Source organism: Hipposideros armiger, unplaced genomic scaffold, assembly GCF_001890085.2.
Source record: "Hipposideros armiger isolate ML-2016 unplaced genomic scaffold, ASM189008v1 scaffold_725, whole genome shotgun sequence".
NCBI classification, from domain to species: domain Eukaryota; kingdom Metazoa; phylum Chordata; class Mammalia; order Chiroptera; family Hipposideridae; genus Hipposideros; species Hipposideros armiger.
This window is the reverse complement of record NW_017732075.1, coordinates 834,317-860,012: the sequence shown is the minus strand read 5'-3', so window position 1 is coordinate 860,012 and position 25,696 is coordinate 834,317. Positions and strand designations below refer to the sequence as shown.

General features: G+C 49.5%; 1 protein-coding gene and 2 long non-coding RNA genes across 5 annotated transcripts in view; 1 reads left to right on the top strand and 2 right to left on the bottom strand.

Moving 5' to 3' along the window:
* Positions 1–12,019, bottom strand: part of TNIP1 (TNFAIP3 interacting protein 1) — a 42,583-nt gene extending 30,564 nt beyond the window's left edge. For all 3 annotated transcript variants that reach the window (XM_019627249.1, XM_019627251.1, XM_019627250.1), the window contains exon 1: positions 11,864–12,019. The gene's annotated coding sequence lies outside the window, so the exon portion shown is untranslated. The remainder of the gene's footprint in view (positions 1–11,863) is intronic.
* On the top strand, positions 11,849–20,190 carry LOC109373456 (uncharacterized). The gene is made up of 4 exons (XR_002122232.1): positions 11,849–11,930; positions 18,439–18,583; positions 18,765–18,896; positions 20,098–20,190. It is a non-coding gene; the product is annotated as an uncharacterized LOC109373456 (long non-coding RNA).
* Positions 20,191–20,408: 218 nt separating this feature from the next.
* Positions 20,409–25,041, bottom strand: LOC109373457 (uncharacterized). The gene is made up of 3 exons (XR_002122233.1): positions 24,695–25,041; positions 24,400–24,548; positions 20,409–20,496 (listed from the first exon to the last, which is right to left on the bottom strand). It is a non-coding gene; the product is annotated as an uncharacterized LOC109373457 (long non-coding RNA).
* Positions 25,042–25,696: the final 655 nt, after the last annotated feature.

Here is a 25,696-nt window from a genome sequence, read left to right as displayed (position 1 = left end):
CTGTGATGCACTCAGCAGAGGCACACTGGATAACCATACACTTCGAGGATCAGAGCTGACACTGCCATACTCCCTCAGAGATGCCCAGATTAAGGCCAGGCGACACAGCAAGATGCAGGATAGAGGAACTGAAACCCATCTCCACATCCTCCAAAGTACGTAACGCTCAGGCTCTCCCTCAGCCCTGGGGGCTGACAGGGAATGGGGTTCAGGGGAAGCAAAACAGGGGGTAGGCACTGCTGTTCTCCCCAGTGCCAGCCTTGGCAGACAGAGCTTGGAGGCAAGGGGAGAGAACAGGCTGCAAGGCCGTGGGAACAAAGACGAAACAGCCTACCACAAGAAAACCCTCTGCAGATCAGAGGAGCCACCCAAGGGAGGGCCAGGACTTCGGGAGGGAAGACAAAGAGAGAAATAGGGAATTTCCGTGTCCCGCTGACCTCACGCCCAGATGGTCGGCAGCAGTTCCAGAATGACTGCCGGGCAGACAGGAACTCGCCTCCTAGTCAGTGTGGGTTTTATAACCTTTCCTGGAGAGAGGAATCTTTCCCAGGATGACAGAGCTGGAAGGGAAACTCCAAGAGCAATGAGGCCAAGCAGCTACCAGGCATCCACAGGATGTCTGAATGAGGGGCTGCATGGCTCTCCTGCCCCCCAGGCTGACAGCACAGTCCCTGGCCCGGGGCAGTGCTGGAGCTCAGTGCCTCAGGTCCTGGGGTATGAGCTGCTTGGACTCCCCCTCATGGTGTGAGGGCTGTCAGTAAGGGCCAGGGCATGAAGACACGAAGGCCAAAGTCATCAAAAGTGAGGACGGAGCTGGAACCAGGAGGCCTCTGCTCTCTCTCCAGTCTGCCCACTGCCTGTTCCTGCACTGGGGTCCCACTGCAAAGCAGAGGCCCCCACCCCATGTTTTTCGGGGGTCTGGCCCAGACTCCATATCTTCCTGGGCCTGGGTCCAGCAGCTACAGATCAGCAGGTAACCCTCCAGCAGTGGGACACCCAACCTGCCTTCCAAAAACAGAAACAGCCAACTCAAACCTTCTTCCAAAACAAGACCTCAGCTGGGGGTTGGAGGGGTGCGGTATGTTCCCACAGCCCGCCCCAAGGGGCCCAGGGGAGCCCGCTGGCACCAAAAAGGCCTGGGTTGGAGGCAGAAAGGGGCCCAGACAGACAGGCCAGGCAGCAACCACAGAGTGTGAAGATGGAAGTGATGCTGTTGAAACTCAATAAGCCACCAACTCAAAAGAGGAGGAGGAGGAAATGGCAGGGTGACAGGCAGCAGCTAAGGAGGTGTGAGGGAATGGGAGCGTGGGCCCAAATCGCAGCCTCCGCCCAAGAAAACGAGGGTTGAAAACAGCGAGATTTGGAATTACAATTACATTCCAGCTTCTGCACTGAAATACTTCAGCCCATCTGACTGTCTTGTGATTAGCCATGTGCTGACTCCAGGAGGGGGACTCCCTGCCCCCACAAATGATATGAATTTGCACAGTCGGTAACATTTGCAAAATATGTAGTAGTTTCCCAAGCATTGTTTTTCCATCTGATTGTCACAACAGTCTTGGGAGAAAGGCAGGACTGATGTCTGCTTGACAGATGAGGAAACTGAGGCCCGTTTGGGAACTTAATCAGCCTGATCTAATGATGCTGGGCACTGGCTGCATCCTGGGACCAGCTATACCCTGCAACCAGGGGAGAAGTGACATCCTCCCTGCCCCAGAGGGAAAAGTTCACGCAGATCTCTGGTATTGCGAGTCGGGAGGTCACAGCAGCCAACAGTCACCTCCTCAGGCAGAGGCAGGGGCTGCCAGGGATGCTGGTGACAGAGGGGTGAAGCAAAGAGGTCTCAAGGAAGGAAGACACAGGACAGAAAGTCAGAGGGTCTCGGTGGCTGCTCTGCTGCCTGCTCTTGTGGTCATGGGCGAGCCCATGCATTCTCTGCACGTCGTGTGCCAGGGAGGAGCCTGCACTAGAGAGAAACCGGGGGGATGTCTTAAAGCTGGTCTAAGGATCGACCAAGACCCAAGCGTGGGAGCCACCAGCAGGTCAGGGAAAGAGAGGGGACCCAGCACACTGGAGATTCCGGAAAATAGGGTTCAAACAGGACAGGATCTTAGGGTGGAGCAGGTTAGGCATGCGGGGTGCAACACTGAAGGGTGCACTCAAGGGCAAGCAAGCGAGCCGGTGCAAGAACTGTCCTCCCATGTTGCACCTGGGGCCTTGCCTACGCTTACCTCACCCTAGTCCCAGCTCTGCCCACCCCTGCAGGCTGTGTGATATTAGACCAGTGACTAATCTTTTCTGAGCCTCAGCTGCCTCACCTGCAAAATAGGAATAATAACAAAATCTACCTGGGATCAGATTAAAGAAATTAAATGAAATAATGTGTACAGTTGGAAATGATTTCTCACTTTATACATCCTGATTATTTGATTTAACAAGAAACATACTCATTTTATAATAAAATTTCCTAAATAATAATAGTGTGTCTAGTACCTAGCTAAGTACCTGGTACACAGCAGGTTCTGAGTAAAAGGCTAAGGCCGTCCCATAACTGTGCCCAGCTGTTTTACGGGCCAAGTCTCCCCTGCCCCATGTATTCCTTCTTTTGATGCGTTCTTAGGTTCCTCTGTTGGCTCTGTAAGCTAGGTTGTGCTAAGCCACTTAATTTCTGGTAACTGCAAATAACCATTAAGCAGGGACACTGGTGCAATAATACCATAGCCAGCGAAGATATAGATACAAGAAGCCCATGGACCACGGCACCACACTAATGCAAGACTGGAGATCACCTGAGCCCCAGTTTCCTCATGTGCACATGAGGAGCACAGTTGTAAATGGGAATATCCTGCAATCCCCCCAGGGATGACAGGTAGTGAGGCGGCATGAAAGCACCTTGCAAACTAAAGCAAAAATCGTTCCCCACCCATTTCACGGTCAAAAACTGTGGCCTCAGGTCCATCCATCAAAGAGCAGGCTGTGCCCTCTTGATGACTGTCAGCAAAGACACAGCACCTACTTTAGACAGAGTGTACTCAGGGAGCCCTCCGGCATCCTAGCCAGCGAGAGCCAAGGACTTAGTAAGTCTGTGCAACCAATGCAATAATAAAGAGACTGCAGGCATCTGGTGGAATATGAAGAATGGGGCTCAGAAATCGTCGGATCCAGGCAAGGTACCCCAGGGCAAACACCTTCCTCTCACTGGGCCTCCATTTCCTAAAAGGAAGGGTTTGCAACAATAGCAATAACATATCAGTAGGAAGACAACAATCTTTACGGCCCCTTCTAGGTCTTAACATTCCAGAACTTGCAATTTATTATCAGCCCTTTCTATAATCTTCTGACCTTGAGAAGGCTACTCTCCCCAGCTCCAATCCCTCCTAACGCCCAAGTGGATTTCCCTAACCCATCAAGTCCTCCCACAAGCACAGTCTCCTCCCCAAAAGCAGTCAGAAACTCCTGGGTGGTGTCTGCAGCCCTTCAACGGGCCCTCCCCTCCTCCCTGCTCCAGCCCAGCCTGAGGACTGTGTCCCTCAAACATGGCAAGCATCTTCCCGGCGTCGTTCTTCCGACCCTCCTCTACCCTGACTCACCCACCAACTGTCTCCACTCAGCCTCCAAGGCCCAGGCTCCACACCACCAGCCTGGGGACAGGGGGTGGACCAGGGCCATCAGCCAGCTGGAAACACTGCAAAGGAGCTGGGAGAGGGCCTGACACTGGTTAAGTGCTACCATATGCCAGGCCCTGGGATGTGTCATGATACGTCTTGCCTCATTTTCCTCTTATCACACAGAAATAAAAATTATTATCCCTGTTTTCCTTTTGGCTAGATAGCATTATCTATATTTTTCAGATGAGGAAGCAGACTCAGAGAGGTTAAGTCATTTGCTTAAAGACACACAGCTGGTTAGTGGCCCAACAAAGAATCCAACACCAGTGCCCTTTCCACTGGCCTGCACTGCCTATGAGGCAGTGAGCTGAAGATCAGGGGGAGGAAACCAGTCCTGCTGTCTGGCTATCTGGAATGTGCCACCAAGTTCCCAGCCTCTGCCTCTACATGTCTCTAACTTTATATGCAGTCAGGTTCCAGTCACCAGGGCTTAGAATCTCAGGCTGGAAGGAATCTCAGGGGAAATTTAGTTCTTGCTTATCTAGCCCCCAGGGGAGCCAAAGGATGGTGGTTGATCACCTTTAGTGACCCAGACCTCACCAACTTCCTCCCGTGCGAGCCTCCCCTGGTCAGCCTGCACTGGCTGTAGTTAGGCTACTCCCAGTTCTGCTTCCACCAGTCCTTGCTCTGCCCCTGAGGTCCCCTGGAATCAAGAACAAGGTGTTCCTCTTCTCCATTTCAGCCCTGAAGAGATCTGGACCTTGGAACATTCTCTTGATTCTAATCAGCCCTTGCTCCTTCCATAGTTCCTCAGGAACTGGCTTCCACACCCCTCCCCAACCACGCCCCGCAACCCGCCACCTCTGCCCTGTCTGTAGCTGGTCCTGAAACTGAATACAACACTCCAGGTGTGGTTTGCCTGACCCAACAGCGCAACTTTCACCTCCACCCTTTTACATACTCTTATTATGTTCTATAGATGTCGCCTAGTGTACATCTGTTTTTCTTATAGCTGGGTCACCCTCGGTAAAGTGTGCCCTTTCTCAATGACATCAACAACCTGCTTATCATATGCCTGATTGGCTGAGAACAAAGTTCTCTGGTAGAAAAGTATGCTTGAGGAAGTTTCAATTATCTAAAGGGCCACAAGCAACAACTGACTGAGTAATCTCCTATCTAAGAATCTAGAAATCTTTGCATCACTGTACACAGGGCCTGGACAAAGACGTGCACTGCCACATGCTTTGTAATCGCAAAAATGCCCTGAATGTTCCTCAAGAGGGAACTGGTTTAATAAACTAGGGTGTGCTCATTCGATGGAATACTATACAGCCATCAAAAAGAATGGGGCAGGCTGTTTGCAGTGACACGGAAAGAGATCCATAAAATATTGTTAAGAAAAAAGAAAAAGCAAAGTATGGATTTATATGTATAACAGGGTACTATTATACTATTATAGTGTGTGTGTGTGTGTGTGTGTGTGTGTGTGTGTGTGTGTAAAATCAATGTGCATAGGGAAAGGTCTGGAAAAATACACACCAAACGGCTACTAGTAGACAGCTCTAGAGGAGGACATGGGATAGGAAACTAGAATAAAAAAAATAAACTTTTATTTTACCTATAACTTTTTAGCCCTTTAAACGGAAATCTGGTCCTGTTCTATTTTTTAAAAATTAATTTTCAAATACAGCAGACACAGGGGCAGGGGAGAGGTAGGAAAGGAAAGACAACTTTTACTTTTTACTTTATACCTTTTGTATTGCTTGAGTTTTTTTCTTCAACGAGCACACATTATTTTGTAACTTTTTAAAGGGAGATTTTTAAATATATATATGTGTGTATATGTGTGTGTGTGTGTGTGTGTGTGTGTGTGTGTATATATATATATATTTTTTTTTAATTTAAGTGGCTTGACAAGGTTAGAACAATAGGGAAGGCCTGTTCTGCAATGAATGAGGCTGCAGGGCTATGGGAGGGGTGAGAACCTCCTTTCTATGTACCTGCTTTATGTGGACAGACAAGGCTACAGGGATATAGTCACAGATAAGGATGGAAAGTCCAGTGACAAGTTTTCTAGTCAAGGAATTTGGTGGATGGAGAGTTGGCAAATATAGAGGAGCGTTTCAACCTGGAACCTGCCAGAAAGGATCAGCCTTCAGGAAGGTCAGGGTTGGCTGTGAGGTGACAAAGGCAGAAAGAGAAGCACCAGACTTCGGGTAACCATGCTTGGCTGGGGACAAGTGTGAAGCTCCCGCCCACGACGGTGGGTCCTCACACCGGGCCTCACACCTGCTTTGCTGGAGAGGAAGCTGTGTCCAAGCAGGTGCAGAGCGTGGCTCAAGGCCACACAGTTCCCAAGGGATAAAGCGGAACCCGCACCTGATCATCACATTCCTGGTCCCTGCCCTGTACTCCCCACGGCCAACGGTCCCCTAAGGAGGGCTGAGAAGGCAGCCCAAGCAACCCCAGCCCACTTTCCTTCTCCCCGAATCCACACGTCCTCTCAGCTCCTGGGATCCACACTGCACACACTCCATGACTAGAAGCCCTGCTTTCCTCTCAGCAGCAGCAGGGACCTCTCCCAGCCCAGGAGCACAACTATTGGGTCGTCAGGAAAGTCATGACGTATTTTTGCACAGAAAACATAGAAAAAAATACGTCATGACTTTTCCGATGACCCAATATCAGCCACAGGGACAAAAGGCAGTAGGTCCAACCTTGAGACAAAAGGGATGGGGGACTCGACTGGCTTTTTGCGTCCCAGTCCCCAATATGCCCAATGCTCGTTTATCTAACAAAGGGCTTCTCCAACCTTGTAACTAACCCCTGCAAGAGGGAAGATGATAACTTTTGAGAATCCTTACACCAAATACGATGGGAAGAAGGTTTAATAGGTTCAAATCCTGGCTCTGCTCCCTCTCCAGGCAACCCTGAGCAGACCTCACTTCCCTTGTTTCTCTCTGTAGAAATGATGTGAGGACCAACCAGCAAGCATAGAGCTCTCTGTAGACTTTGAAGAGCCACAATGGCTAGGAAGCAGACAGCGGGACAGGGGGTAAGGCTACTCGGATAAAAGCCAAAGATGTCTTGTTTTAATAGCCAAAGCTGGAAACCACCTAATGAAGAGGAAAATGAGTAAACGTATTGGGGCAATTTCATACGAGGTAATAACTACACAGTCATAAAAACATGAATGAACCTTTAGTGACCCACAGCTGGAGATATGAACATGGATGACTCTCACAACTATGTTACGCAGAACAAGCAAGTTGTAAAAGAATACAGACATTATGATAGCATTTAAGTAATGTTTACAAATACACAAAACAATACTACGTATTGTGTAGGGAGGCATATATTTATAATAAAACTATAGAGAAATGCAAGAGCATAAACTCTAAATTCAGAAGCCTTGTTGCTTCTGGAGGGGAGGGCAAGGGGATGATCAGGAAGGAATTTCAGGTGCACAGCAAATGTGTTCTAGTATTTCTTAAGCCGGATGGGTGGGTGCCCAGGTATATCATGTTACCCTCTAAGTCTGAAAGGTTCCTTCCTAGTTTCTAAAAGTCAGTGTTGCAGTCCTCGGGGCCCTCTTCCCAGGGGCTGGAATGGGGGGTGAAGTAGCACTTGCAGAGGCAGAAGTGGGGTTGTGGGGAGACCAGGGTTCTCAGACCTCTGACGAAGCTTACCATGATGAAGGCAGAGAACAGTAGTCTACTGGGCAGCAGAGAGCAACGCAACCACTCACCCATGTGGGTGGAGACCAAACCAAAGGCCCCTGACTCATGGAACACCCCGCTATGCCCGCCCTACAAATGCCAGCTCTGGCCTCTGAGTATGACTCCTTGGTGACACGACTCCCACAGCACCCCTCCACCTGCCGTCCCCACACACACATACATCTGCCTGGGCTACCCGGTTTGTCAACCCCGTGCTGCTCAGGGACGCAGGGAACAGCCTTGGGGTGATGTCCTTTGGAAGAGAAGAGTTTCTCAGACAAAGAGCCAGCTGCTCCTCAGGCCAGTCATCTGTTCCTATCAGAAGAGTGACTGTCCTGGGCCAGTCACGGGGAAAAACATCAAGAACTTCCTGCCACCGGCCATGGTGGCTGTCAAGGTCTGTCTCTAGGGATTGGGGAGCTTGTTCCTACCTCCCTGTGCCTTCCTTTTGGCAACTCTCCTGTCAAAGAGGGGTAGGAAAAAGAGGGGCAGGCACACAGGCAGGCGGCAGCGGTGCAGCAGGGAGGAGCAGCGAGGCCGGGCAGCAGGCCTTGTCCACTAGGACGCGCTCAGAAACCAAGGGAGCCAGACAGAGGGCAGCCCAATCACTGGGCTACAGAGATTTTAGAGCTGGAAGAGGACACCTTGAAGATACCAGCCAGGGTAATCCTTTCTTTCTGCAGCTGGGACACCAAAGCCAGCAGAGGGAGGAGAGCTGCCCAGGGCTGCATGGGATGTTGATGACACCGAGGGGAGGTGAAGCTCCCTGGTCTCCTGGTGGCCAGCTATGCCCTCGTTACCACACCATGCTACTGCCCTCCCTCTCTCATCCCCTCCCTCCCTCAAAATGGTCCAGGTGAGCACTGAAGGAACAAAGGGAGGTGAGAAAGGAAGAACCCGCACTGAGGCCCCCACTTCCCTGCAACAGCAAGCCATCTGTAACAACACTGGGAGGGTCTGCCTGGAAGGCAGGCTCCCAGACCCTGGGGGTGGGGGTTACATGGATGCTGGATGAACACCTGCTGGGATGTTAGGTGCTATGGAAGGAATTTAGGCCAGATGTCCTCTACGCCCCGCCTCTCGTGCACATGTTAAGCTGCCACTAGTCAAAACACAGACAGAAAGGCAGCTGAGACAAAACAAAGGAAGACCCAGGCAAAGAGGACGCAGCATGGTCCATAGGTGACAGAGGGTAGGCAAGTTTTCCCAAAGCATGGGAAAAAATGGACCATCCTCATCTTCTCTTGAAATCCCTTCAACATTCTCATGATCATCCTTGTTAACAAGGTCAGCAGGGCACTTACTGATGGCTTTACCCTCTTTTGGCCCTGCACTGAGTCTCATTCATTTGTGCCACTCTAGAAGGTAGCACTGACATCACAGAAATTACAGGTGAGGAAGCAGAGGCTGTACCCAGCCAGGTGTACGCGGAACTCTTAAGGCACGTGCTCTACACCAGTGGTTCTCAAAGAGCGGCCTGGACCAGCAGCAGCCTCCCCAGCACCCGCCGGATCAGACATCTGAGGGCACAGCCCAGTGATCTACCAAGCCACCCGGGTGATTCTGATGCATGCTTAAGTTTGCCGACCAAGTGCTCCAACCACTTTCCAAAGCTGCCGACAGGGAAAAACCGACACTTCTCTACCTGGTCGTCAAGACCTTAGGGTCTTTCCTAGCCAGCGGGTCAGCTCCCACTACCCGGCAGAGCCTTACCCCAAATCCACTGCCCAGTCTACTAAGTTCCAGAAGGGATTCAGGACCCACTGTGCACCTCATCATCTTTCTAGGGCCTGGCCTTGCAGTCACCTCCCTCCAGAGCCCCACCTGGCACCCCCAAACTGCTCCACACTCCAGTAGGAGTTACTGCGGGGCACTTGCTGACACACAGTGCCGACCAGGTAGCGCTCACAGCACATTTCTCCCCATTCCGCTACAAGTTCCTGGAGGGCAGAGCCAGCTCTTCATGACCTTGAGCATCAGGCCACTCTGCACAGCACCGGGCACTAGGGCCATCAGAAAATAGTTGCTGACTATCAGAAGGGAAAAAAAAAATGCCTTGGGGAGCAAGTTTTGCGTCTCATCCTGACTCTGCCACTACCTTTCTGGGACAAGTGCCTTCCCATCTCTAAGCCTCAGTTTCCCCACCTGTGAAATGCCCCATTATTCGAGTTTCTTCGATTCTACTCATCCACTGAACAACGCCAGCAGAGCCTGACCCAGGCACTCTTACCAAGTATCAGGGATGCACGCATAAAACTAGAGGTCCAGGCTCACCCTCCTATTCTAGGAAAAGACAAAGACAGGAAACAAGTAAACACTGAAATTACTATATGCCAGACAACTAAGTTCTATACATATACTTCCTCATTCACAAATAAACAAGATTATTTCACAGCATGATAAATGCATGAAAAAAAACACACAATAGTATTATGACAGAAAGTGAAAAAAAGGGGCTACTTTGCATAGAAAGGTCAGGGAAGGCCCCTCCAAGGAGGTGACATTTGAGCTGAGACTTCACAGATAAGGAAGAACCAGCCATGGAAAGAGCTGGGGAAAGGTGTTCCAGGCAGAAGGAACAGCACCTACAAAGCGTCAAGGCGAGAACAAGCTTGGCATGGGGGGGCGGGGGGGGGGGAAGCAGGTGCCATGGCTAAACCGCAGCGAGTGCAGTACTGAGGTAGTGCCCAGTAGAGCCCAGACAGGGAGGCAGACAGACAACCTCCTACAATTCTGAGTGCTCAAATCAGGTCGGCCCGACCCAACCCAGGACATCCGGGCCCGAGTCACAAGCAGCACTAGGGGTAAGGGTATGAGTCAGACCCCACAGCTTCCTGGGGCCCCAAAGGATCTGGTGTGGGCATAGGGGCAAACACCAAGCCTCAGCATGAGTGCCACGACATACCCACGGGATACCCATGGGTAGAGAAATCAGGGTCACCTCAAATATGTAGAACATAGGACACTCACGGCGGCAGCTTCCAGAGGGACATGATCAAGTGCTTCCACGAAGCGCCAGTCCCTGGTCACATTATTTTCCCAGGACACAGTCAGGACAGGAGCCTTGGTAAGTGGAAAGGGAACATGGCCCAGGGTTCAAGGCTTACTAGTCTAGGGCAAGTCTTAACCTTTTGGGCCTCAGTTTCCTCATCTGAACATTGAGACTACTAATAGTGACGATCTCTCCTAGGGTTGCTGAAAAGATTAAATGACATACTGGATGTAAAGCACTGTGCCTGGCACATGGTAAGTGTTTATAAATGTAAGCTGCTATTATTACCATTACTGGTTTTCCACTGCCTCAGTTCTCTCTGCTGTAAAACACGGATATTAGTACAACATCACAGGATTGCCACGAGTTTGTACTCATAAACATTCCAGCCGCCAAATGCAGTATCCATTGTCAGGAATTAAAAAAAAAAAAATGTGAGAGTCACCTTTCCTGACCTCTCATCAGATGCTGAATTCCCCCTCTAGCGTTACCCCACTGTTTGGAAAGTGAGTAAGTGCTGCTTAAATTCCATTCTGACTATGCTGTGAAATTAAAATGATGCATTAGGAATCCACAGATCTCCCTGCAGTCATTCTGCAAGGAGGTGGGGATGGACGTTGCTAATTCTTCTGCAGTATCCACAAAAGTTCCACCCTCCCAACCAAAACACAATATCTCACCTAGTCGCACACAATTCCCACTCACTCCCATACACACAGTTAATGAATGTATAATGCCATGACTCTGATACACACCATCTCTCTCTCTCACACACGTATACAAATGTTCTAGAGTGGAAAAGTCACCCATACATACACCTCTACACCCAAAATCACTCCCAGAAACTCACTACAGCTACCCTAAATCTGCACACAAAGGTCTCGAACACTGTGCAAATATGTTCAACAGAAACAGTGGAGCAGGGACTCTGAAGCCAAATGCCAGCTTTCAGATACTGACTTTGCAACTCCCTAGTTGTGTGCCCCAGTCTCCAAGTGCCTGGGTTTCCTAAACTGCAAAATGGGGACGACAATAATAATACTCATTTTGAGGATGGATGTGACAATTAAATGAGTTTAGATACATGTAAAGGGTTTAGATCAGCACTTGGAAAGCGCCCGGTAAGAGTTATTATTTTCGTCTTCGTTACATGTGCACACAGCTTCCAAAACTGGTCTCCCACATTGTAAACAGACCCACAGCCCGCACACTCCCCGCACCCGACCCACCCGTGCACACTGCCTGCACGCCCTGCACCCGCCTGCACGGTTTCCAGAGCGCTCGCCCAGCGCAGTGCGCACGCGCACCCAACCACCCGCCTCACCCTCACCCGGCAGGGATTCCCCACGCAGCCCGACCCCGGCCCCCCTGGGGAGGCGCAGGCCTCTGGACCTCGCGCACCGGAGCCCAAGAACCGTGGAGCGCAGCCCCCCTGGCCAGGCCTGACCTCCCTCTCCATGCCTGGTCACTGCTGAGGCTCTGAACAGCCCGGTCCGGGACTCCCTTCCTCCTGCTCTATCCCCGCTCTGGACCGGTGGGCTTACCTAAGGATGAGGGCCCTGGAGGACAACGTCCCACGCTCTGCGTCCGGCCCCGTACCCCAGGGACGAGGTAGCGGCCTAGGCCAGGATCTGGCTTCAGAGGACTCCTCTGGCTCCGGGGGTGGGGGTGGGAGTGGGGGTGGCGACGAGGAAGTGCTGGGGGCCGGTCCGTCCCACCCCTGGGAAAGTCCCTGGCGATTGACAGGCCGCTCGCCCAATCGCCCGGGTTCTCCAGACGGAGGACGTCGGGGTGGGATCGTGCGAGGTAAACAGCCGGAGAGCTGGCCTAGTGGCAGTGGGTATTCCGCCCAGCCCGCAGCTAACCTCCGTGGGTTGTAGCAACTTCCCGAGGCACTCCCGGACCCCAGAAGCCCCGGACCCCGGAATGAGGCTGCGGCCACTCTGAAAGCTGGAAATTCAGAGCGGAGATGGGCTGCAGAGACCACCCCATTTTTCCCTTGTGCTGAGGGGCACCCAGGCCAGAACGGGGAGGGAACTTGCCAAAAGGCATGTAGGCATTTGGAGCTAAGCCAGAACTTGAGCTCAAGGCCCCAGCGTTGGTCCGGAGTGCTCCCGGATTTCTTGTTACTGCCAACATTTACTGCTCCAGACATTGTAAGCGCTTTGCATACGTTAATTTGCACAGCCACCCCAGCGAGATGGGTTTTATCCCCTTTTTTACCATAAATAAATATACAAAGCGCAGAGACGTTAGATGACCTCAGTAAGTGAACCAAGATGCAAACCCAGGTGGGCAAATCCAGAGCCAGCCGCCTGCCCTGCCTTCCAAATAGAGCCATGGGCCAGATCATCAAAACAGTCTGTGGGATTTCCCAGATCCGTAAGGGTCAGAAACTTGGTTTAAGGTTGGGAATAGTTATTTTTTTCTTTTTAAGATCATCATTTTATTTAAGAGGGTAAATTTTTATTTCAAAAAGTGGAAGGGCCTAACCTTGGAATAAAGGCCAGCTCTTTAAATTGGGTGAATATAGCTTTTTGAAAAACCTATTGCAAAAGGCTCATTGCATTGGAACAGTTGAAAACAACCGATGACAGGCCCTCATCCTCAGAAAGGATTTGGGGAGCTATTTTACACAGGCCCTCATGTTACAAAAGGAGAGATCTGTCAATCAACTGTGACTATGAACACACGTACATACTCTACCCAAGCATATGCCTAATCCGAAAATTCTTTCAGGCTTTGTGACATCTGAGATGCCGTCACTTACTTCAAAGTTGGTATCAAATTCTCGAAACAATATTCTAGTTCATTTTAATTATGAAAGTAAGTACACATATACCCTGATTTTAAAGAGAGGGAGGGAGCGAGGGATGCAAACACCAAAGCACCATTGTGTGTCACCAATAGGGGAGGGTACAGGGAGATTAGAATCAATATGGCAGCTCTCAGGCATCATCTCTACCCACTGGGCCCCCCAAAACTGGTTTTCTTTCTGAGTTTTGTGTATACTTCCCAAATTGCCTCTTCCTGGAATGCTGTCTTCCTAATCCCAACCCAAATCTTATGAACACTGAAATTTACTCGAAAAATGAAGGGTCTCCAACTATTTGCATTTTGTTTCCAAACTATTTCAGCTGGTTTTGTAAAATGTCTGACCTTAGAGAATTAAGCAAATAGTTTCATACCGCAAAGTGCCAGATGACTCCTAGGTGGGCTTGCTCTAGTATGACATAAAAAGGTCACACAGTCATCTTGTTGCCAGATTTCCTACTTTGGGGTAATTTTTTTAAATAATTACAATGTGTGAGCCTTTTAAGTCTTAGTTTGACTTCAGAACATCCCACCATGTTACAGGCCATGGAGACCATTGATCACAATCCCTTATTTGACAGGTGGGTAAACTGATGCCTCGATGTAGCGAATGACTTGTTCAATGCCACACATACTGAGTGTCACATCCAAGGTTGGAGCCAAGGACCTTGGCTCCCAGCATACGAGGTATGATCAAAAGATACGGTGAATGTTTAAATAAAAAATACATATATATTACAGTAACAGACACATTGCCATTAATCCCCCTCAAAATACTCTCCCTCGCTTCAAATACACTTATTTCATCATTCTTGCCACTTCCTGAAGCAGTTCCGGAAGTCCTCTTTCGTGAGTGTCTTTAGTTGTGCTGTCATGGCTGCCTCCATGTCCTGAATCAATTCAAAACGTTTACCTTTCATGGTCATTTTGACTTTGGGGAAGAGCCAGAAGTCACATGGTGCCAGATCCGGTGAATAAGGTGGATGAGGACACACCGTAATGTTTTTATTTGACAGAAATTATTATACCAGAAGTGATGTGTGACATGGACCGTTGTCATGATGGAGGATGAAGTAAAGACACGAAAGAGAACTTCCAGAACTGCTTCAGAAAGTGGCAAGAACAATGAGATAAGTGTGCTCTAAGCGAGGGGGAGTATTTTCAGGGGTATTCATGGCAATGTGTCTTTTACTGTAATAATTTTTTTTTAATTTAAACATTCACCCTATTTGTTGATCACACCTCATATGTGCTTCTTCTGTTGCACCATGTTGTCTTCACAATGCCATGATTTTTCTTACTTGCAGAAGCTCAACACTCATTTTGAACATAGGCTATGGATCTAACTGATCATCTTCTAACCCCTACTTACTACCTGGGTGGCCTCTCTAAGCCTCAATTGCTTTCTGAAAAATGGACATAATAATTGTACCTACACCTGAGGTGATCATAAGGATAAATGAGATGATGCAAGTAAAGCCCAAAGCTTGGCACACAAAAGGCATTTGAGAAATTGATAGACGTGGATTGCATGCATTGGGTAGAACCTCACAGTTAAACCCAGGAATACAGCCTCACCAGGTTCTTCCCACCATCCACATCCACTATGGTCCCTTAGACTCTGGGAGCCTGCAGGGTGGGAAGCAGGCACCTTAGCTACCCCCAGATCTGGAAGGAGATTTCCAGGCCAGGAACCTGGGCCTGACACTGAGAGCTGAGTGACTCAGGCAGCTGGGAACGTCTTGCTCTTCTAGAGTGACAACAAGCACCTGCACAAAGCCCCACCTGGGAGAAGAATCAAAAGGCCTGTGTTTTGTTTTATTTTGTTTTGTTTTAAAGCACACAGCTTCCCAGTCTTTCTGCCACTCCCCCACTCCCCCACCCACCACCACCTCCACCAAGGCTGCTCCAAAGTCACACCTAAATCCACATTTGAGAGAACTAAGAAACATAGACCCCAAACCACCTAGAACCGATTGAGCTCTCAATCAAGTGCCTAATGAGGAATGGGGGCTGCATATTAAAAATATTAAAAGCTAACATTTGTGAAGTATTTGCTGCATGCTAGGCCCGCACTTTTACATCATGCATCTCCCAACCACCCTCTGAGTTCAGAACCATTATCATCCCCATTTCACAGATGAAACTGGGGCTTGGAGGTGTTACATGACTTGCAAAAGTCTTATACACCAACAATTAACTGGAGCAGGAAGACCCAAGCCTTTAAACTCTTAACACTCTTCAACATTGTGCTATGGAGTCTTGTCAGCCAGCAAGACATAGCATTCAAAATGCTAGTCCTTAGAGGGTCATTAGAAGGCATCAAACCCAGGCTTTTTGCTGTAGGGAGGAAGTTACAAGGGACCAGAGAGGGGCAGGGATGTACCAGGGGTCTCACAGAGGGTTTGCCATTAGTACGCAGGACTGGAACCCAAGTCTCCTGCTCCCAGAGCACTGCTATCTCCACATGCCCCACTGATGGGAAATGAGCTTCTAAAGCAAACAAGCACATGTATCACTCCAGTACGGGAATTGGGGCCTTGGCTAGGGGGTCAGTGACACTCGGGGCAAGCAGCTAATGAACAAAGAAAAGGGTAACCCCGGATCCGGGTCCCTTCCTTAGATCCGGTCTCACGTCTCCATAGCTCAGGGCAATCTTGGGGATGTACCCCCCTACACACGTGGATTCTAGGTGCTTTTTGGTATTGGGTGTGTATGTATAATGAGACAGATTTCAGTGATAGTTAAATGAGAAATGCATGTCAAGCACATGATGTTGACTGAAGTTGTACTAGGTAATCATGTTTTTTGGTAAGAAGAAAAATCAGCGAGCAGAGTCTAGGGTCCCTGCTTCCCACCCTCAGCCAGAGACGGCATTTTTCGTTCTCTCTGCCTACCTCCCAAGTCACTGCACGAGGGCATAGATACGACGGTGGTTAAGACAGCCATAACCCTTAAGGTGAACTAAACCATATCAGACCCACAGTTGCCCCTCCTCCAAGAGGCGAGTCCTGCCAGGGTTGGGGCCTGGGCTCTGGAGTCAGACAGACCTGGGCTTAGATCACAGCCCCGACACTTGCCCTTCGTGACTGCTCTCTGCCTGTTTCCTCAGCCATAACATGAAGGTTAGAACAGGGCCCAACGCACAGGGTGGAGTGAACGAAATGCCACTGGGCCTGGCATCAGTGAAAGGCAGCCACGATAATTATGATCATCAGCCCTCTAGGGTGGGCAGGGATTGTTGATTTCCTTTTTCCGGGGAGGACCCCAGGGCTTGCCCTAGACCTCACAAAGTGTGTTCTCGCAAGTGCCAGGCCTGGAAGGCGTTCCTGCTTGTTCTTCAGGGTCTTTCCTGTTTTCCTCTTTTTCCATCCTAACTGTGTCCCTTGCATCCCTGGACCTGCCTGTTCCTCTAGGGTTTCTAGGGCACCTCTGGAGGAGAGGAAAGGGCAAAGTGACACTGGGGGAAATTCCCGGCCTTGTAGCCTGCGTGGCCTCACCAGGCCCCTCCCACAGGCACCCCGGGACTCCCCTGCTCCGGCTCCTCTCCCTCTGGCTCCCTGCCTCCAGGTCAGGGTGTCAAGCCAGATCTGGGTTTAGATCCAAGCTTGCCCCTTGTCATCCTCCTGGAAGTGGGAAGAGGTCAGCCAGGCCCAGCCCAGTCCCTGAGGGAGGCAGATTCATGGGAACCAAGGGTGTTTCCTAATCTTGGGAAGTCCTGACAAGGCCCTGAGAACAACCCTCTTTCAGCCTCACCTCCTGTCCTCTCATGCTCACTCTGCCAGGGCCACTCCTGCTTCTGCCTCTATTCTTCTCCAGCCCAGAAGCTACTGTGACAGTGACTTGGCCTCCACTCCTTGCACCTCCTAGCCAGGGACTTCCCTGGGCTGGGCCTCTGACCAGCTTTGGAAAATCTGGACTGTTTGAGATCAAAGAGGAGGCCCATTACCACTGTCTGGCAGCCTTTTCACCCACTCCTAGTGCCTCCGGCTCTCTGTTAAAGGTTCAACCACAGAAAGGTCCAGCTGCCCCTGGAGTAAAGCAGATGGGGGAGCGCACCAGAGATCCACTTGCTCTAGTGTTAAGGGGGGGTCCCAGCCTTCCATCAAGTCCCCAAGGAAAGCAAGCTGGGGGGGGACTCCCACCTGGTTGCTTCCTGTCTAGTTTTAGATCACTAAAGTGCCCAACACACACCCACACACTCACACGATGACCCAGACACAAACACACTCACACAGAAACATGCACGCTTTCACTCACACGGACATACACTTATACACCTCAGTAGATCTGACACACACTCACAAACGTAGATATACATTCTCTCTCTTTCACACACACACACACACACACACACACACACACACACACATCTACATTCACACTAAGGAATCTGCTCCCTTTTCTTAGGGGAAGGATAAGACACACATAGACTTTTATTTTCCTTTGGAATAGCTAGTAGCGACTAGAAAGAAAAGGATAGGCTGAAAAGGCAAGGCAGGAAGGGAAAATACATGGAGGGAGAGAAGTTGGAGGCGAATGGAGCTAGGCAAAGAGGCCAAGAGGCCCTGAGCCCAAGTCCTGAGCGGGGAAGAGGAGGGTGGGCTGGGAGCAGCCCAACCCCAGCTGTCAGGAGAGCGGGAGGCCAGGTAGCTCTTGGCCCAGAGCTGGGAGGGTCCCTTGCGCAGGGAGCCCTTTCCCTGTCTTGGCTCAATGCCCACAAGCTGGGTCACTCACCTGGGGAAGGGCAGGAGACGAAGGTGTGCGCAGCGGGGGCTGCCGGCCCTGTGAAGCTCCTCAGCTCACTGCTTCTGCAGGAAGGAGGGCTGGGCTGGGCTGACTTTTAGGCAGGAGGGGAATTCCCCGAGATGGAGGAGCCAGGCAGCCACACACAACCCAGCTAGGCCCCTTCCCGCCCCCTGGCAGAGCACAGGGCCCTTGTGTGTCAGTCCCCACCTGTCACTTCCCAGACTGGCTGCCACTTGCCGTGAGTGAATTCCAGGGAAGCAGAGAAGGCTCAAGGGTAGAGCTGGAAGCCTGCTGATTGTGTGGCTGGCCTGGGAACGGGCAGAGGGGCAGGGTAGGGGCAACCTGGCCTGCACACCCTACCCCACCTCCGGTTTCTCCCAAGGATCTCTATTTCCTCCTTTGCCTAAGGTGGGGGATTCCGCTGCCCAGGACCCTGAGGAAATCACCAGATGCCCAGCCCACATCCTCCTGCCCCTGATCCTATCCCATCTGTTTCCACTTAGTCTCTGTGGATCTCCACAGGGAAGGGAAAGCTTACTATTTCTCTCTGTGCCAGGTCTCATTCGGATGTCAAGTGGGGCCTTAGAGACCTACCCACCAAGGAACAGCCCAGCTCTGCACTAACCAGCACATGCTCCTGAGCCTCAGTGATCTCCTGCTTTAAATGGGGATGAGTCCTGCTTTGCCCACCTCCCGCGATGGTAATTAACATAAAATGATGGTTTGCGGACATCCTTTGTAAACGATTAACTACTTTACAAACATAGGGTCTCCGCTCATTATCTGCTGAAAGATGCTGAGGCAGGTGATGGGGGGGGTGGGCATCTGGATGAGCTGGCCTTTCTTGATCATTCCTGGTTCAGAGTTTCTTTGCTCTTACAGTTTCTTTGTGGTCTTATAGACCACTGAGGTTACAGAAATGGACAAGTCAGACCTGTTTCCTGCTTACTCGGAACTCAACAGACTTTGGGGCTGCCCTGTCCGGCACAGTGGCCCTTAGTCACTCATGGCTATGTAAGTACAAAACTGTTAAAATTAATTAAAATCAATAATTCAGTTCCTCAGTCGCACGTTTCAAGTGCTCAATAGCTACGTGGGGCTACCACATTAGGCTGCACACATATAGACTATTTCCATCATTGCAGAAAATTCTAGTGGATAGCATTGGTCTGGGGGCTGTAGGCAAGTTAATAGGTAATTACAATCAAGTGAGGTAGAGATGTGTTTCGACAGGGGAAATACAGGGAGCTACAGGAGCCTGGACAAGGGAGCATCTGGTCAGAATTTGGGGATCTGGAAAGTCCTCCTGGGGGAAGTGACACCTCAGCTGAGACCTGAAAGTAGCCAAGCAAGAGTGTTACGGAAGAGTATTCCCAGCAAAGCGAGTAGGTCTGCAAAGAGAGCATGGCGTTTGAATTAGGCAAGGGAGAAGGCACAGAGATGAGCCTGGAGAAATAAGCAGACCAGGTCACAAGGGGCCACAGTCAGCTCTGGGCTGGGGTCGGGAGGGAAGGGGGACAGTCCACTGAATCTAATCCTCAGCTGCTCCTGTGCCCTTCGGACTGGGATTCCACGGGGGATACTAGAGAGATCTCCTGGCCCAACGGTCTCACTTTATAGGTGAAGTGACTTTCCAAGTGAGTAAAGGGAGGGACTTCCTGTCTCCTAGTCCAGTGCTCTTGCCCATAACACCCTCAGTCCCTTGGTCTCAGTTGCCACTTTTTAAACGTTCAATAGCCACATGTGGCAAGTAGCTACCATTTCAGACTGTACAGATATTTCCATCGTTGCAGAAAGTTCTGTAGGACTAATGGCACCAATCCTTGAGCTAGACCAGGCACAAAAAAATGATACACTTCCCTCCACGTAGACCGTTTTCTCTGCTGGGAGTAAAATACACCTTCTCACATCCATGCCGTCAGATGCTCCCTCTGATACCAAACTACAGGGCCACCCTCACCCATGTCCCCAACAGCGCAGAAGCAGGCATTGGGGCTGGTGGCAACACTCAGCATCAGGGAGCGAGATCTCGTCCCCAGCTCCCTTCCTGGAGAGCTGGGATCAGCCCCCTGGGTCAGCCAGAGCTTTCTGTAAAATTGAGGAATGGCCCTTTGTTGAGGAAATAGTTTCAGATTCCTCACCAGTGGAATGCATCATTCAGCCCTGATGTCTCCGGATTGCAACTTTCCCTCTATACGCTATGTTTTCTCTCCAGAGGATGCAACAATCATAGACGCTCTGTGAGTTCACGAAGCCCGGCTTGGACCAGTTCCTGTTCATGGAGTCTTAGGTGGCAGTGATGACCTTGAAGGGCTAAGGAGGCTGAAGGAGCTGGACCCACAGGAACTGGAACCTCCAGTTAGGAACACTTGGCTTGCACATCTTGGGGGAAGATTGGCACTGAGAGCAATCTGCTTCTCCCACCTTCTCTTCCACCTCTTCTTTCTTCCAGCAATGAATTCCCTGAAATTGCCTTCCTTGTTCAGGCCATGGGATAGACATCAAGGAAGAAGAGGCCCTTGGGCTGGGCATCAGAAGAGCTGAGTTTGAGTCCTGGTTCTGCTGTGTGGTCCTGGGCAAGTCCCTTCCCCTCTCTGATCCTCAGGTTCCCCTTCTGTGAAAATGTAAAGGAATCAGACCAGATAATCATGAAGGGACCTTCCATTCTGACACTGTAAAGAAGTCTAAAAGCGTAGAGGAAGGGGAAATCAGAGCAGGCCAAGATGGTCAGGAAATAATAACTCTAATAGCTAATATTTAAGATTAACATACCAGGAATGGTATTAAGTGCTCTTAAATGCATTAGTGCATGCATTTCTCATCAGAACCCTGAGAGATTGGTACTGCTATTTTACAGATGAGGAAACCAAGGCTCACAGTGGCTTAAGCCAACAGCTAATAAATGGCATAGCTGGAGTTCAGACTCAGGTAATATCTCCAGAGCTCACCTGGAGGAGATGAGACCCCTGCTGTTCAACCAAAGATGGGGTGAAATTTGGATACACAGAGGGAAACTCTCAATAGGTCCACTCCTTTGATACTTAATTATCCAGCCCCATCTCTCCCACCCTGACCTCTCTGGTCTTGTTGATGTTGTGGGAACAGCACTGGGCCGGTCTCATAATAGTCGATCAATATTTATTGAGCGAATGAGTGGATTTGACCCCGTGGGTTTCCTGATTTGCCAGTTCTTCTGAAAGCTCCCCAAGGATGAGGACTCTAGCCCGGGACCTAGCCCAGGATACTGGGCAGAATGCTGGTTCCCACCATAGACTTAAAACATCAGACTCCCGGGTGGGGGGGTGTGCCCTAGAGGCAGCATTTTTAACAAATGGTCACCCTTCTCAGGGGTGACTTGAGTATCTAGTAGAGTTTGAGAAGTCCAAGCTTGCTAAGCTGGGTCTCCCAACTCCAAAGTAAGAATTAACTGCTCAGAGACAGGCAGCCAAGGAGCGTTCACTGTGATGAACTATCCGGAGGTACCAAGTGTGCTAGTACTTCTCTGGGTCCCACAAGCATCCAATCCATGCCTTTTGAAAAACACTGAGTCTCCAAACATCTGCTAGGTACCAGTCCCACTGCCATTCCTGACTCACCACGTGACCTTAGTAGTATTTTCCTCTCTCTGTCCCTCATCTTCCTCATCCATGAAAGGGGATCAATTCTCTTTGCCCATCTATAACTCTGGAAATAGCTGTGTGTCTAGAAGGGGTGCCCATTGGGATAATTTCATAAAGAATATCATAGGTCAGGGGCTTGTCAACTTTAGTGTCGTCAGAATCCTCTGACCCATTTGGTCTTGGGGGAGGGGGAGGAGGGAAGGCCTTAGATCACTGGTTCTCAGCCTTGGCTGCACCTTAGAATCACCGGGGAAGCTTCGTAAAAATACAGAGGTCCAGACTCCACTCCAGACTCATTACATCAGAATCTCAGGGGGGTGTTGTTGTAGCTGCTCACTCGCAGTTGTGAAGGAATTCACATCAGATAGAAATGCAGAAGGAAGATTTATTAAAGTAAGAGGAGCATCGGCTGGGCAGAGTCTGTTGGAAACTACTGCCCCGAGTCCTGGTTTAGTCTCGTTTTATATTTTCTAACCAGAATGTAAATTGCTTCAGCCTGAGTTTGGCTTTGTCTGTTGGGGTTGGGGTTGGGGAAGGTGTAGTTAAGCCAGTTATAGCAACCTTGGCATATGTGAAGTTGGAGCCAGGACTGGATCCCATACAGATGGAAAATCTTTCCCAAGTCACAGCGCCAGCACTGGGCTGAAGTACATAGAAACATTGAAACTGGTGTGCATAATAAATGTGTAGGAAGCAGAATTATTAACAGTTGGCAGAAAGGAAGCGGTGCAAAGCGAAGAAAGAAAAGAAAGCTTTCAAAAAGTCCCAAGCTAAATTACACTTGTTAATTCAAATTCTACCAGAGATCCAAATCCTAAAGTAGAAGATTTATACTCAGCTATAAAGAAGAAGGAAATCATACCATTTGCAACGATATGGATGGAACTAGAGAACATTATGCTAAGTGAAATAAGTCAGTCAGAGAAAGACAAATGCCATATGATCTCACTTATATGTGGATTCTAAAAAACTGAATAAATGAGAAATGTAAATAGAAATAGTCTCAGAGACACAGAGGAAAAACTGAGGGTTGCTAGTAGGGCGGGGGTGGGGATGAAGGAGAATGGGAAGGGACGAGACAATACAAATTGGTAACTACAATATGGCCGCAGGGATAGAAAAGACAGTCTGGGGAATATAATCAATAATGTTGTAAATATTTTTTAGGAGGCCAGTTGGACTCATGTCTGGTCAAGGAGACCACTGCATAGACAGTGTAGAGGCCTGACCACCGCACTGTATTTCTGAAGCTGATGTTGAATAATATTGTATGTCAACTATAATTATATATACATATAGTCACGGGACATGGAGTAGAGTGTGGGAATGGAGTCAATGGAATTGTAATAGATAAGCATGATATCGGGGGTGGGAGGGCAGTAGATGGGGGAGGGGGGTTGTTACTTCGTGAGGGGTGAAAAGGATAATTATTATATTGTTCTGTACACCTGAAACTAATAAAAAATTAATAATAATAATAAAGTAGAAGATTTAGTGCCACCATTACAATCTCCCTGTCTCATCAGATGTGGCCTGGGATTGGTATTTTAAAAGCATTCCAGGTTATTCAAAGTTGTAACCACTGCTCTCTAAGCTGCCATTCTAACAGTTGGCTTTGATGCAGGTGGTCCCAGGACCTCACTATTTCTTGGGGGCTACTGTGGTCTCGCCCAACTTGCTCCCATTTTTGTACCACAGCAGGTGCCTTCTCAGTACCAGGGTCAGGCACTGTGAGAACAACGGATTTTAGAATCAGGGGAGAAGAGAGCTCTGTTCCACTTACGGTGGGTCACAGAACATTATACGTGGTAGGTGTGTATGGAAAAATGAAAACTCAAAACCAAGTCATGACGAGGAGAGGAGGTATGTGTAATCCTGTCAGCATCTGAAAAACAGGATTCAGGGACACATTTTGCAAAATAGTGCTTTCCAAGGAACCAGATATAAGGCAGTATGTTGCAAGATTCTTGTCAAAGGAAGAAATCCAAGGACAAATGTTGCAAGACTGTGCTGCTAAAGGAAGTGGCTTCTTAGCCCATCAAATCTGGAACAAAGCTTAGAGATTATCTTAACAACTCCACCACCACCCCACCACCACCACCTTCACCACCCCCACCCTCCACCCCCGCTGGACAGAAGAGGAAACTAGGGCCATGGGAGGGGGAGGCATATGCTCAGGGTCAGGCAGAGTGTTGGTGACAAGCTAGCATCACAGTCCAGGCTTCCCGACCCCCTCTGCCTGCTGACCTTTTCCTCTAGTCCTCAAATATCTACCATTTCCGCTCTTGCTTCAGGTCTCCAGAGCCCCCTCTATGCTCCCACTTTCATGGACAGCACCCAAGGTCAAAGGATGGGACTAAATCTGTGAGCCTGGATCTACACCTGCCAGATAACAAAGGCCAAAGCCAACAGGAGGCTGGCACATGTTGAGGGGGAAGGAGAAATGTCTGATGATAAGGCCTGACCTCAGAAAGGAAGCCTGGTCACCGGGGGAATTTCCCCGAGTGAGGTCTCATGTCTATGCAAATATTGTACTGCAATTAACCTGGACCCCAGGATAGGAGAAGGGCGAGGAGAGAGAGGACAGTGGGGGAGGGAGGGAAGTGAGGAAGGCAAGGAATAGGGTTTGAACCTCTCCCTTTTCATTTTGTCCCTGAAACATCCTCCTAAGTAGGAAAGTTGGGAGCCTGAGGCCAGTGTGTGTGTATGTATGCGTGTGTGTGNGCGCGTATATTTGCCCAAGAGAACACCATACATTCAGACTCCAAGGGGACACCAGGCCTCAGGGGGAGGCAATGATGATAATGGACTTGCTGCTGCTGCTGACAAGGATGACAGTAATTAGACTTGAGTCTGAGAAGTCTGACAGTTTCATTTTAGGTTTCCATCTCACTCACCAGGGAGTTTTATCTTGGGAACAGCTGAAAGGCATCGCATAGGGAGGTAGTGACCTTGACTCCCTTTGGGCAAAACCCAGTGAGCAGACTGGTAGAGGGTATGGCAGCTGGTGCTGTGACCCCTTTCACCTCGAGCTCCTAGAATATTCCTGGAGAAGTGAACGGAATGGGAACAATACTTTTGAAGGAAAATCTCTCTCTCCTGCCTCTTCCCATTTCACTCACATTGAGCCCCACTACTACCAAGAATCCTTCCCCAGAGATCCCGCTCCATTCCAAGGCTGATCCCACTTACTGCCTGGTTCTCCAGGGAGCTGGTCTTGCCTCCCCTGAGCAGGTCAGCAACCTGGACCGGAGCTCAGGTCAGGGCGATTAGGTCCAAAGTTTGTCCTCACAGGGCCTGGCTGTTTCTCCTCCAATCGAAGAAAGTACAGGAGAGCAGGCAGGCTGCTGATTCTTGAGTTTTGTGCTGCACAGAAAGCTGTGTGTCAAGAAAAGTGTGAGTGTATATGTGCCCCAGAGGGTATGGAAAGCAAGTTTGGGGATTTGTGTGAGGCCAGTAGTAGTACACTGACAACAATGTCTGTATTTCTGTTTGTTACCAGTGTGGACGGAAAAGGGGTCACATGGTAAACCTGACAAGCTCAGGAGACTGAAAATAACCACAGAGGATGGCGTGAACATAAAAATTCCTAACTAAGGTGGGCCATGGCGGGAAGTCACATCCTTGGCCTGTAGCTTCTTTGACAAAGGTCCATCTTTACCTTAAGCCTGTCTGTCGTCTTCTTGCCTCTAAGATAACATACCCTTGCAATATCAGAGTAATATCTTTTTCCAGACCCCTTAGAGGGCACAACCCACCACACTAGAGCAGGAAACTAGTCCCTCATCATTATCTTGTTCCCCAAATACTATTTCTATATGCTGTAAAGTGCTATTAACTATGCTCTACCCACCAATGTAAAAGAAGTGTGTGTCTCTTCATTTTATTTTTTATCCAATCCCAGAGATTTCCCTGCTTTGCTTTCTCCCACCCCTTAATCTACCACCAATGGATTTCATGTAAACTTCCTCCTTTGATTCTAATGTACAAAATAAGTTGCAAAACAGCCATTTTCTGGAGCATTTTCTCAATCCTTTGAGACTTTGCTTCCTGGCAGTTGTCAGTTTGGCTCCAATAAACTCTTATAAGTGTTCTCTTAGGCTGGATGTTTTTCTTCGACACCAGCAGTGTACTTGTGGGCCTAATCATTTTATTGTTCTCTATGTGGCCAACAAGGTGTGCTTCTGATTCTGG